The sequence below is a fragment of the Falco cherrug genome, chromosome 3, assembly GCF_023634085.1.
Source record: "Falco cherrug isolate bFalChe1 chromosome 3, bFalChe1.pri, whole genome shotgun sequence".
In the NCBI taxonomy this organism is placed as follows: Eukaryota; Metazoa; Chordata; class Aves; order Falconiformes; family Falconidae; genus Falco; species Falco cherrug.
Window position 1 is genome coordinate 91,704,183 of NC_073699.1, and position 11,615 is coordinate 91,715,797.

The window sequence follows — 11,615 nt, forward strand, 5'->3', positions numbered from 1 at the left end:
GAATGAGAGTGATGGGGGAAAGGTTTTCATTCTTCTTTGAGGGAAACAAAACTCAACACTCATTCGAATATTGGGTTTTTTTCATTTTCCTTTTAATAGGGTAGGAGGCCATAACCTCCCATTGCTTAGTGGCACATTACCAGGGTGGGATTGCTTCCCTGGGACAATGGAGGAGGTACTTGCAAACAAACTTCTCTGTGCGCACCTCAGAAACTTTATGTTGTTTAGCTTATTGTTTCAGGGATATATTAAGGTAATAATGGCAGAGAGGGCAATCATGTTTGGACTCAGTCCCAGTCTCTGCTTGGTAACAGAACCTGGTAATAACTTTGGGCTTGCCATCCAATTAATATTTTCCCAGATAGCTGACCCATTGGTCAGCTTGAAGGAACAACATGTCCTTTCAGTAGGACATGTCATTCTCCTTAGATGGATGGCCACATCTGGTAACCATAACTTAGAGGATGATGTGCTCTTGGAAGAGCTATGGAGAGCCTGAATCAGCTTTCCTTGGTTGCAGTCACCTCAGGCCCAAAGTAGTTTTCACAGCCAGGTCTTTCTAGAACACTGTGGAATTTGAGTAGCTGGAGGCATGAAGACAGCGGGAGGGCATCTGGAAACATCACCATTTTTTTCTGACAGCTCTGGAGTACGTTACATCACCCCTTGGTGAGGAGTAGATCAAAGGGTCTGCAGAATAATGGCTTGAAGTTTAGGTTGAGTGGCTGAGCCCTTGAGATATGTCACCTGCAATTGTCAGTGCATTTAGGAAAACCTGAGAACCTGCTCTTGAGAAATGGGGGGAGAAAAGTCTCCTCTTACCTGAAGGGAATGGAAAGGGATGTCAGAGCCTTAAAAGCTGCTGGTGAAGGCTTGAAGCAGCAGACCTGGCATTTTTACATACCGGGTGCACAACTTCTTCTGTCCCATGGTGTCCCTGCATCTCACATATTATCAGTGTGTCTAGCCTGTAATAACATGGTAGCAGGAATCTCTCTGGAAGGCTCATTTGCAAGCTTGCATGGTCCTTTGCTGTCCATCTTCTATAACTGTCACAGCTAGCAAGCCTCCTGTGTCACATGGCATCTTTTGCACCTGAGAAGAGTTTGGAGGGCTAACTCTGGGCAGTGCAGTTAGCTGATGTAGGTATACATCTAATCTGTTGCATGTGCACAGATGTGGCGTCAAAACACAGTGCAGAACATTTTCTGTTAGAAGGTGTTAGGATAAAATTAACGGATTTAATTGGGTCTCTGGTTGTACACTGAAAGCTGTTTCTCGGTGCTGCTAATGACTGTAAGGTTCTATATACATTCTTAATTATGCCATATAGTTTATGGTATTTATGCAAGTTAAAATGAACACTATGAGCTGTGTAATGAGGTTGACCAGATTCAGCTTTCTAGAGCGAAAGCATTAGTGCTGTGCTTTTGTAGCTGGGTTTCCAGTACAGCGAAGGAAGGGCTGCAGTAATAACAATTAAAATGTTTCTGTCCTCCATTTCCTGGTTCTGCACAGGGTTGCTAAGTGAAATTTTAGCGTAGTTTCTCTTACTGTTTTAGAATTAGTTGTGGAAAAGGACCTATTTTCCAAGTGTAACCAAGTGATTACTTGGTAGAGGGAACCCACCACCTTGCTGTGGAATAAAAGTCCTTCTACAGAGAATTACTCAAAACTAACAGCTTGAGTTGCAGTAACTTTCCAGCCAGTATTACTATTAGACAAGCTTCAATGATTTTATAACATATAAGTATTAGGCACGTAGTGGCGGTCTACAGTGGGAAGGAACCCAGCTGAGGACTATGCTTTTCTGCAACCTTCAGCAGCGGGCCTGAAATCACCACCATTTTGGCAATTACTTATTTCCGTGCTTATAGGATAATGGTAAGAGAGGGAAGGACTGTGTTCAGGCCTAAACAACGTTGTTTAATATCAAAAATCTTAATAGACTTAACAGTCTGGGAAATTTAAATTAGTCTGAATAAACAGAGCAGATCTCTGAGCAACATGGTCTAGTTGAAGATGTACCTACTCATTACAGGGGAGTTGGACTAGATGACCTTTCAGGGTCCCTCCCAACCCAAACCATTCCATGATTCTATGATAACAGGGTCTTTGTGTGTCACCTTGCTGGAACTGCAGCACAGAGAGAGGGAGACTGCATTGAACAACAGGGAGCCACTGAAGTAGTTAAAAAAGTGGGGAGTGATCTATAAGCAAGGTCTGCAAGCAACAGCAGTATGTCTTGAATTGATAGAGTGAAGTAATTTCTATAAACAAATGAAATTGCATTGGTCTTGTAGCCTGCTTGAATTATCTGGTGTTGAATGTCGGTGAGTAGGTAGAATGGCTTCTGTGAACAGCTAGTTCTATTAACTCTGTGTTTTGTGTATTGGTTCAGAAAGTGTAAGAAGAGAGGCTCGAAATATTGCAGCAACAGCAGTTTTCTAAGCCAAAATGCATAAATAACACTGATGCTTTTTATCTGTCTCTCTGTTGTACAGCCAAGAAGGAGGAGAAATCACAAATTACAAGTGTTCACTGGTTTATGAATCTAAGCTGGAGAGGAAAACGGACAGTATATTAACTGGGCATAGTATGAAGCTACTCAAGATTAACAGGCTGGAAGAGATCAATACGCGATACAACCACAGCAGACTGGAAAAAACAGCCTTTTTTCAGAGCATGGAAAAAAGGGAGACAACTAGAAGTTTTCAGGAAGAAAAATTCAGTGAAACAGATCCTGGAACAGAAGTTGAAAAGGTAACTAACTGTGTAATTAATTTTGTCTTCCCAAAGCACTGTCCCTTTCTTCTTTCAGCTACTTGAAGAGTTTACTATGTGTGTTTCCCAGTAGAGTTGAATTTTTCATTATCATCTGTGAAAATGTATTGCAGCTGTGAGAGACTGGTCAGCATCTTTCAATCTTTTGGATTCATAGAAGCAAGCACGTATGTTTTTATTCTGGGGTTTATTTACAGCTGGACTTACATTCAGAAGTTGTAAAGAAGTTGTGTGGGTTTGCAGCTTTTCAAAGTCAGAAGATAAACATGCATTTTTGTTAGATTCATGTTTCAAAAGCATTTGTTCTATCTAACATCTCTGGAGTTAGTGGGGGCTGAATAAATCATATGCAAAGAGCAGATTTCCCAGAGGAGCTAAGGTAGCTTTGTCCTTTGCTCCCCATTAACTGGGGAGCAGGGCACGGTTACACGCTGTGTGCCATGCTTGCAGGGATCAATGTAGCCCAGTGTAGCTCTGGGCTGCACCTGTTCCAGCAAGAATGCTGTTGGGCATCCTAGTGCGGGGTCTCTGGCAGGAAAATGACTCTGTGATCAGCCAAAATGTGTACGTGCTTTTTCTGTGGGAAAGCCTAGAGGAACCATTTTTTTTTTTCATTGACACATAATTTCCACAAGAACTGAGGAAATCTGCTTGCAATAGGGCAAGGAGAAATTAATTTTAGACACCACTTTGTGAAAAGACATGAAAAGTCTGTGCTGTGGCTGTGTGTTGACTGTGCTGATATGGTAGAGCAGTTTTTCAACTATTCTGAATATTTTTGTGATGATACCCTGGAGAATTGGTGTAAAGTAAATTTCATGATGTTTTCATTTGTATTCACAACTCAAGAACCTGAATTTTTTATATTTCTTAATCTGCTGGGTCAGTCTTGTATGAAATTATTCCAGCCTTCAGTAAGTGACTGTATTTTTTTATTTTGTAGAGAAGGAAAATGATCTGTATATTAAAACAAAGCACGTCTCATGTAGGTAGAATGTGTTTATTTTTGAGAGTTTCATTTAGTGTTACAGTGAAAATGAGAGTTAAAATAAAATGAGGTGGTCTGAGTTTGGAGGATGTTATTTGCTCTTTTAGGATAGGTCTATTCTAATGTGAAAATCACAACTTCCACAAGTGAGAAAGTAAAAATGGCTGCAATGCCATGTAGCTCTTCCTCTGAGTTTTGTCTCTTTAGGATTAGGAAAAAGGCTGAGAGCTGCTTTGCCTGGGTTAATGCATCTGAATTTGATGATGAATTGCAGATTGTAGCTGAGGTGGTGGGATTTCCCCCCGTTTTTTGCTGCAAAGTCTCAAACCCGTTGCCTTGATGCTTGCTTCTCCAGTCTAATGGTTGGAACTGTCTCTTTGTTAAGAATGCAGTAAGGAAAGGCAGGGAGAGTTTAGAGGTGCAGTAGGGGAGAAAGAAATACATTTGGAAGATGAACAGCTGGTGGCTAGTTGCAAGCTGGAGAGATAGTTCTGTATTCCCGTTTTAGCTCATCAGTCTCCTGGGAACAAGACTTCAAAGGTGAAAGGCAGTCCAATTGAACTCTGGTAATATACCTCACTGTAGTGAGGTTTCCAGATACATTAACATTAGTTATATTTCTCCTAAGCTTTTAAAACTTAATTTTTACTGATTTTTTTCTTAGGAATTTCTCAATAAGATATAGAAATGGGCCCTAGCTGTGCTGTTGATGAAAGGAAAACCAAGATCATCGTTTGAAAGGTCTTAGCTTGGTCTGCTTGCCTGATGAGCATTTTTACTGTACTGATCAGGAAAGGAAGCAAAGAAGATTGTGTGCAGGAAATACAGTAAACTTTGCTCAGGTGTATGTATTTACATGTGTATGCTTGTGGGCATATGTATGTAATTTCTGTGGATGAAGTCCTCACTTTTATTGACTTCAGTTCTATTCACTCCAATGGAAGTGGATTACAACTCGAGAGACCATCTAGAAGAGAGTGGTCAAAGTGTGTAGTTGCTGGAAGAAATAATGCGGTCTGAAACTGATTATAATTAAAGAAGAAAATGATCATCTTCCTCAAAACAACTATTTTTCTAGATAACATTTTTTATAAAGTAAAATTGTTATAAAACACAATTTTCATCTGTTAGTACAGTATATTATTGTAAAAACAAAAACCTAACCTAAAAAAAATTACTTTCAGAGCCGTTAAAATACAGCTGCGGAAAGCAAACGCAGCAATTGTGACCATCCGTTATGAACAATGACCTCCCAGTGCAGCCTAGGCCGTGGTGCCGCCGAGGCGCTGTGGTGTTGCTGTCCCCTAGATGGCGCCCTTTGCCATAGCAGCTCGCCGCCGCCACCGTTCTGCTCTTGGAGAGGATGACTCAAGTCACGACAAAGCTGCTCTTCACTTGTTTCGCATCTGTTTTGTTCAGAATGTCCTCTTGCCCCCCATTTGTACCGTCGGCAGCACATGCCTTTGTGTCTTAACTAAATTCTGCCTTCAGGAATGAATATGAAGTTTTGCTTCAAGTTATACATAATGAGTGAAAGACAGTTTTGTTTTATAGGAATGGTTTTCGTATGTGAGAACCAGAGTAAAAAAGAATAAAAATCCAGATCTGTCCTTAACCCATTGCACTGAACAGCCACACCGAGGGGTTGTGCTGGTCCAAGAGAGGGGGTGGCACATGGCAGGAGCAAGCAAGTGTGAGAAGGTGAAACCACCTCTTTTGACAACAGCGCCAGCTTATGCAAAGGCAGATTGATTGTGAAACTACCACACAATTTATCCGGCTGCATTAGCTCCCGGTGAGCTACACGTTCCCTGCCTGGACTGCTTCTGATGGCCCAGCTGAAACTGCACACTGTTGGTCAACAGCCCTGCAGTCTCCTCCTTCTGGCTGTTATCTGGTTAATGATCAATGTGAGAATGCTATTTAAAGTTTTCAATTTTGAATTGCTATCTGAAATTAGGACAGAAACTCCCTCTCCCTAATGAGTGTTCAGTTTTAAATGCTGTAAAATTATCTTCTTCAGGGTCACTGAAGATTCAGATGTGCAGCTTGATTCTTTCTGTTAGTAACGTTGAGAGCTATGGAAGTTCCTAGGATCCTATTTACCAAGTTAATAACAAAAGTAACCCACCCACGTTGGGTAATAATTACATGACTACTTTTTCAGGAGAGCATTATTAAATATTCAACAAAAGCTAAATCTAGTCCTAAGCAAGCTTCAAAGCTTTCTGAAATCTGGCAGACCACGCAGGGAGAGAGATTTGAAATTCAGGGTCTCTCTGCAAGTGCAATACCGCTGCACTTAAAGTTCTTGCAACCTTGAGAGCTACAGCTACAATTGCAGTTCCTGTGGTTGAAGCTACTACTTTTCCGATAGTGTAGCTGTAAGGTTTCTGGTTTTTATAATTTTGCATCTATAAGGTTTGGCATTTACCTTGGCTCACCATCCATCTGGTTTACTTATTTGGGCTGTGGGGCCAGTACATTCATTTGGGCAATATGCTGTAACAGTAAAGATGCTCCCTGGGTGTGTACACGAGCAAGCTTTCCCTTGGAAGTGTAAGCATTGTGAAGGACCTTTACCTAGAGCTCAGATACAGCTGAACTGTTGTGAGTAATGCATTACTTGCTGTCCACTGAGCCGTGTTGACTGGTTGTTGACACACTTACAGTCTACTGCAGAATGGAAACAAAAGACATTGGTAAAACACATTGATGTAAATGCCTCTCTGTGATTTTACCTTACATTTGCAGAGTTGTACTCTAGTCATTTACTGCAGTTCAGTTCATAAGTTGTATTGATTTAGTTAAACCACAGTCTTATGTACAAGAATAGAATTTCTCCCAATAAATGTGAATCCTAACATTTGATAAGAAAATGTGACACTGTCATTTGCAACTTACTGTTTATAAGCAGTAACTATTGGTAGCATTACTGCCCTTGCTGTCATCCTTGAAGGAACAAAAGTGGCAAGAAACAGAGCTGCTCGTTCCTTACTGCCCTATTTCAGGGCTTCTTAGTCCTGCTCTTTTAAGGAAACAATAATTTAATAAGGATTATACCTCCCACTAGCTAGGTTCATTTGAATAGATAGTTGCATAGCAACTATGCCAGTTAATTTTTAAGTTCTGGAGATCTTTGGTGTGCTTTCAGTTCAGGACAGTGTGTTAGTTTCCTTGACTTTTTAAATTACCTAATGCAAAGGTGGAAAAAATAGTTCTCATTGATATTTTGTTTCTTGAGTTGGAAAGACAATTTTCCATGCAAAAGTATCCCTTTAATGATATTCTGAAAACAGTTTAAGCACTAACTTTTAAATATTTAGCCCAACTGGAATATTGGATATACTCAATATTTGTTGGTCAGTTAAGCTAGGCCTGGGGATGGCTAATTAACCTATTATTCCTTGTCTCCAGTCAGAACGTGATCAGCCTTATCTCCTTTGAGCCTTCTTTCTTCCCCTTCACCACCATTTCTCTAGCAGTTACTTTGTATGCAGCCTCTGTGTTGGAGTCAACTGTGGTGGTAATAATACCTTTGCAAGTTCCTTTTTCCAGGGTAAGCCAGAGTCGTGGTGGCATTTTGAACAAGGTAAAAGATTATCACTGTTGCATGATTAACCCAAAATAACTTTCCTCTGCCTCCAAACACTGTTCAAGATACTGATCTTAATATGTTGACAGAAACCTATTTCTTGTGTTACAGTTTTAATCAAGAACAACTCTTTAACAAAATCCTGCAAGGGATCCTCACATTTGCAGTGAGACTTCTTAACTAATGAAGAAGAGATCAAAACTCTTAAAGTTTTCTTCAGCCTTGAAATCAAAGAACTATGTCTAAAGTTTTCTAAAGCTCATTATGGTCAGAAAGTGTAAGTGGACTTCAGCCAAGTTTGGGCCCAGTTCTCTTTACCAGCCTCCTTTTCAGCTTGCTTGAAATGTTGTCATCAGGCATCATGTTGCCAACCTCATCCTGGCACAGCTTTACAGAATATCCTTTCTATGGTGCACTCTTCAGGTCCCAAATTCATGGCACTGTGTTGCCATGTGGCAATATGTGTGATTCTGTGATTTCAGGCAGCTTTGTTTTATTTAATGCTCTCAGTTCCCATGCTTTTGAGAATATATGTCTGTCTGTCTGTCTCAGAAATGAAGAGAGGAGTATTAAGGTTTCCTGACAGAAAAAAACCCACAACTGAGCCTACCCTCCCCAACTTAACAACTACATAATAACTCAAAATGTTAGTTGAGCATGCTCTGAAGTCTCAGAACCCAGAAGTTGACTAAGGAAAGGACAACAGTCGTATTTTTTTAATGTCTTGACATTTTTCAAATGATTTTTGTAGTTTGATTCGTGAATTTTTAGTATTTGAGATTTCTGGTGCTCATATTTCTCCACAGAGAGAGGGAGCGTTTTAACTTCTTTGCTTATTCGTCTCTGATCAGATAAATACACAAGCAGAGAAGAAATGGTACTGTTTCTTCTTACCACTTCATCTTCTACAATGACTATCTATAATCCTTATATATAAGGATTCCTTCCTTATGAATAGACCTAAGACCTTATGTAATGGTTCTTCAAGTCCCTATATCCTTATAGATAAGATAATAAACCATGACATGCTTTGTGCCTCAGATTTTCAGCTTTCTATCTCTGGAAGTGAAACAGCTCCCCTAGGCTTAAAATGGAGCTGGTAGCAGGATTTTTTTTATTGAAGTCATTTACCATTTCCAACTTTAAGATCCTGTTTTCAGTGTTCAAAAATTTCCCAGGTTTTTTTGGCTGCTCCAGCCAAAACTTTCCATGCATAACTTGAATCACATTGAATTGTTTGGGAAAATTTAGCAGAAGCAGTCTTGTCTCCTTCTGGAAATTTTAGGGGAAAGAAGATACCTTAATAATATTGAAAGTCTCACATCCATGTGGTTGAAATGATCGGGCACCTCCGTCCTTCGGATCAAGGACTTGGTAGTTGGCAGGTGAGCAGATGCTGGGTATGAGATGGGGAGACACCTAGGACCCACTTTCTGCATGGTGGTGGTTTGGATACGGAAGCAATGCAGATAAACTGGCAAGCACAGGAACAGAAAGGACTGCAGACAGTGAAAAGCCATGGCATTTCGAACTGACCTTCTGGTGTGTGTGCACCATGACACATTTTAAGTCATTCTCTTGAATTTTGCTCTTTGGGTATTTTTTTTTTCTCCATTTCTCGCCTATTAAAAGGGAACAAAGGTGACCAGTGGCATGAACTGCTAACTGCAAAGGGATTGCATTAACAGTTTGCTTTCATTTGAGAAGTTCTGGGATGTCAGAGTAATTGCCTTTCAAGTCCATGCAATACACGTCATGTGTAGATCCCTGCACCTGTTTCACACTTGTCAGTGGACCATCACTTCCTTATAGGTTCAGGGAATGTGTTGAAGTGTGAGATGGGATCCTGCTGTGTGTCTGAGCCTTGGTAACTTACAGAGCTGGGGAGGGTTTTGAGGGTGCCTGCCAACTGCATCTGCTTGAGCAGGAGAACTAAATTAATCAGTTGGTTAAAAATAAAGAGATGGATCTACCCCTGCAAAGAAATGCTGCCTGGATTGCAGGTAGTTTCTACCTTTTGGCTTCCTATCTCTGGCACACCTTGTGGACTGTCTTAAACTGTGGAAGAAAGAAAGGGATCCCTGCATCTGGGAATGCACAGGTAGTAGATACACTTCTAATAAGTTAGATGTATTTTACTGATCAGTATTGGTATCGTTTAACTGGATGAATGTTGCTTGTTTCTGAATGTAGCCAGGTAAACCTGTGTGTTCTTTCGTGCAGCGGCACGTGTTCCTCTCTCTTGAAAGTCTATCCGGCAGTAAATCCTAGACGGTTGATGTGCTTTTCAGGAAGGTGCATCTCTCCCGTTGCTGTCAGAGTGCTTTGGCTCGCTATTAAAACGTGATGCATCCTCTAGTGACCTCTGCTGGGTGCAGGACAAGGGACTGCCTCAAGGTTACCCACCCTCTTTGGCCACCGTGAGAGCAGGATTGCCAGCCCTTCTCGTTGTGGGACTCGATCCATGCTTGTTATTTTCCTGTTGTTGTCAAGTGAGTGTAGCGTTATTTCCCCCAAAAAGTAGTATCACTAATTATATCAACTAGATGTTGCAGTCAAAGATAATATATATGTTTGCAGTGATTTCCCAGAAAGTAATACAGTGCAGTGATGACCCATCATGTTTTAACTAAAAAGCTTTTAGAAGAATTCTTAACAGGAAATATGCATAGATAAATAGAAAGAAAGGAAAAACTAAGGGGGTACTCAGGAAGTAAAAATACATTAGAAATGTCTTTATCCATGTTGTTAATTAATTTGGTAGTATCAATTACTGAAAGATTATTTTTGTGAAACATTCCCTTTAAATAATGATCTTTAAGTCCGTTCTTGGGCCAGCTTGATAGTAGATGAAGGCTAGCTGTTCAGTACCATTCTGTCAAGAATGTTGTCCCTAATATGCAGCTCTGTTGGATCTAAAGTTCAGTCACATTCAACTACTGAAACTGCTAATACTGTAGAATTGTGTTTCATGCAAGACAGTCAAACAGGAGTTGTAAAGAGAAGATAATTTAGTAGATATCTAAAAAACACACTGACACCTTTCTTTATAGAAAGTGTTTTCTGCAGATTCATGGGCAAATAAAAAACATCAGGTCTGCAGTTGGTGGTTTGCATTTTATCTCTCATGCAGTCTGAAGCTGTTACTGCACTCAGAGATGAGCTTGAAAAAAGATCTTTTTTGTTTATGTTTAGCTCACTAAGATTTTGCATTTTTTATTGGGTGAATTGTAGATTTTAAAGAAAAATAAGTTCACTTCTTTCCACTGTCCTATTTTTATTGCACTTATACTGTTTTGCTACTGTCAATTTATTTTTCAAGCTTTAAAGACCTAAAGCCAGTGTATTAAATAGTATTTATTAGCAAGAAAACTGTATCCATTGCATTGTGAAGAAAACAGATTTTAAAATACCCTCTGTTAAGACTACCAAAGATTGCTTTCTCGTACTTGTCTGCACTGAAGTATTTTTTTCCTGAATTTTGTAGAAGTCAGTGACTGTCAGAGCTCTTTGCCAGTTTTGCTGCACATGTCATGAACTCGCTTTTGAAATTCAGAGTGGTAACGTCTGTCAGACATTTGTTTTTTGATTGCTCTGCATGTAAGTTACGTTTGTTCTTTAAGTTAAAAGGCATCTCCTGAAGTGCAGGTTTCTCAGGCTATCTTGTAAGTCCTCATACACAGAAAGGTGGCATGGACTCAGAAGTATTTCAAGAGCAGAGCAAGTGTTCTTGCCAGGGAATGGCACTAGGACTGTGCTTGTGCAGGAACTCCAGGATAATCTGAATCCTTAGCTTTGGGAGGAAATGAGCCAACAGTAGCCTGAGACCAAGATTGCTCTGTCATCTCAGGACCCCATGGCATGTCCATTCCAGATTTATCCTTCCTCCTCTCTTTCTAGAGTAGTATTGTTGTCAACTGCAAGTGAACTGTTCCTAGAGCTTCTTTGTTCCTCTGCATGCTGATCTGTGTCCTGTGGCTCTCAGACCTCTGAAGGTTTGGATACATGGCTGGTTTGATGAGAAAGGCTGGTGAAGTCTACCAGTGTTCATATTTGAGAATAGTAGTTCCTTGAACTCCTGAAGTGAGGAAAGAAAGGGGATGGGATCTAAAGAGCTCTATGGGTCTTGCTCACTTTTCTGTGGTTCTGGAGAAAATGTGAGTTTGGCTTCCTAAGGGAGCGTGAGGGAGCAGTGCTGTCCTTTGGTCATGATGCTCCTTCCTCAGAGGAATGTTGATCGAGATAGGA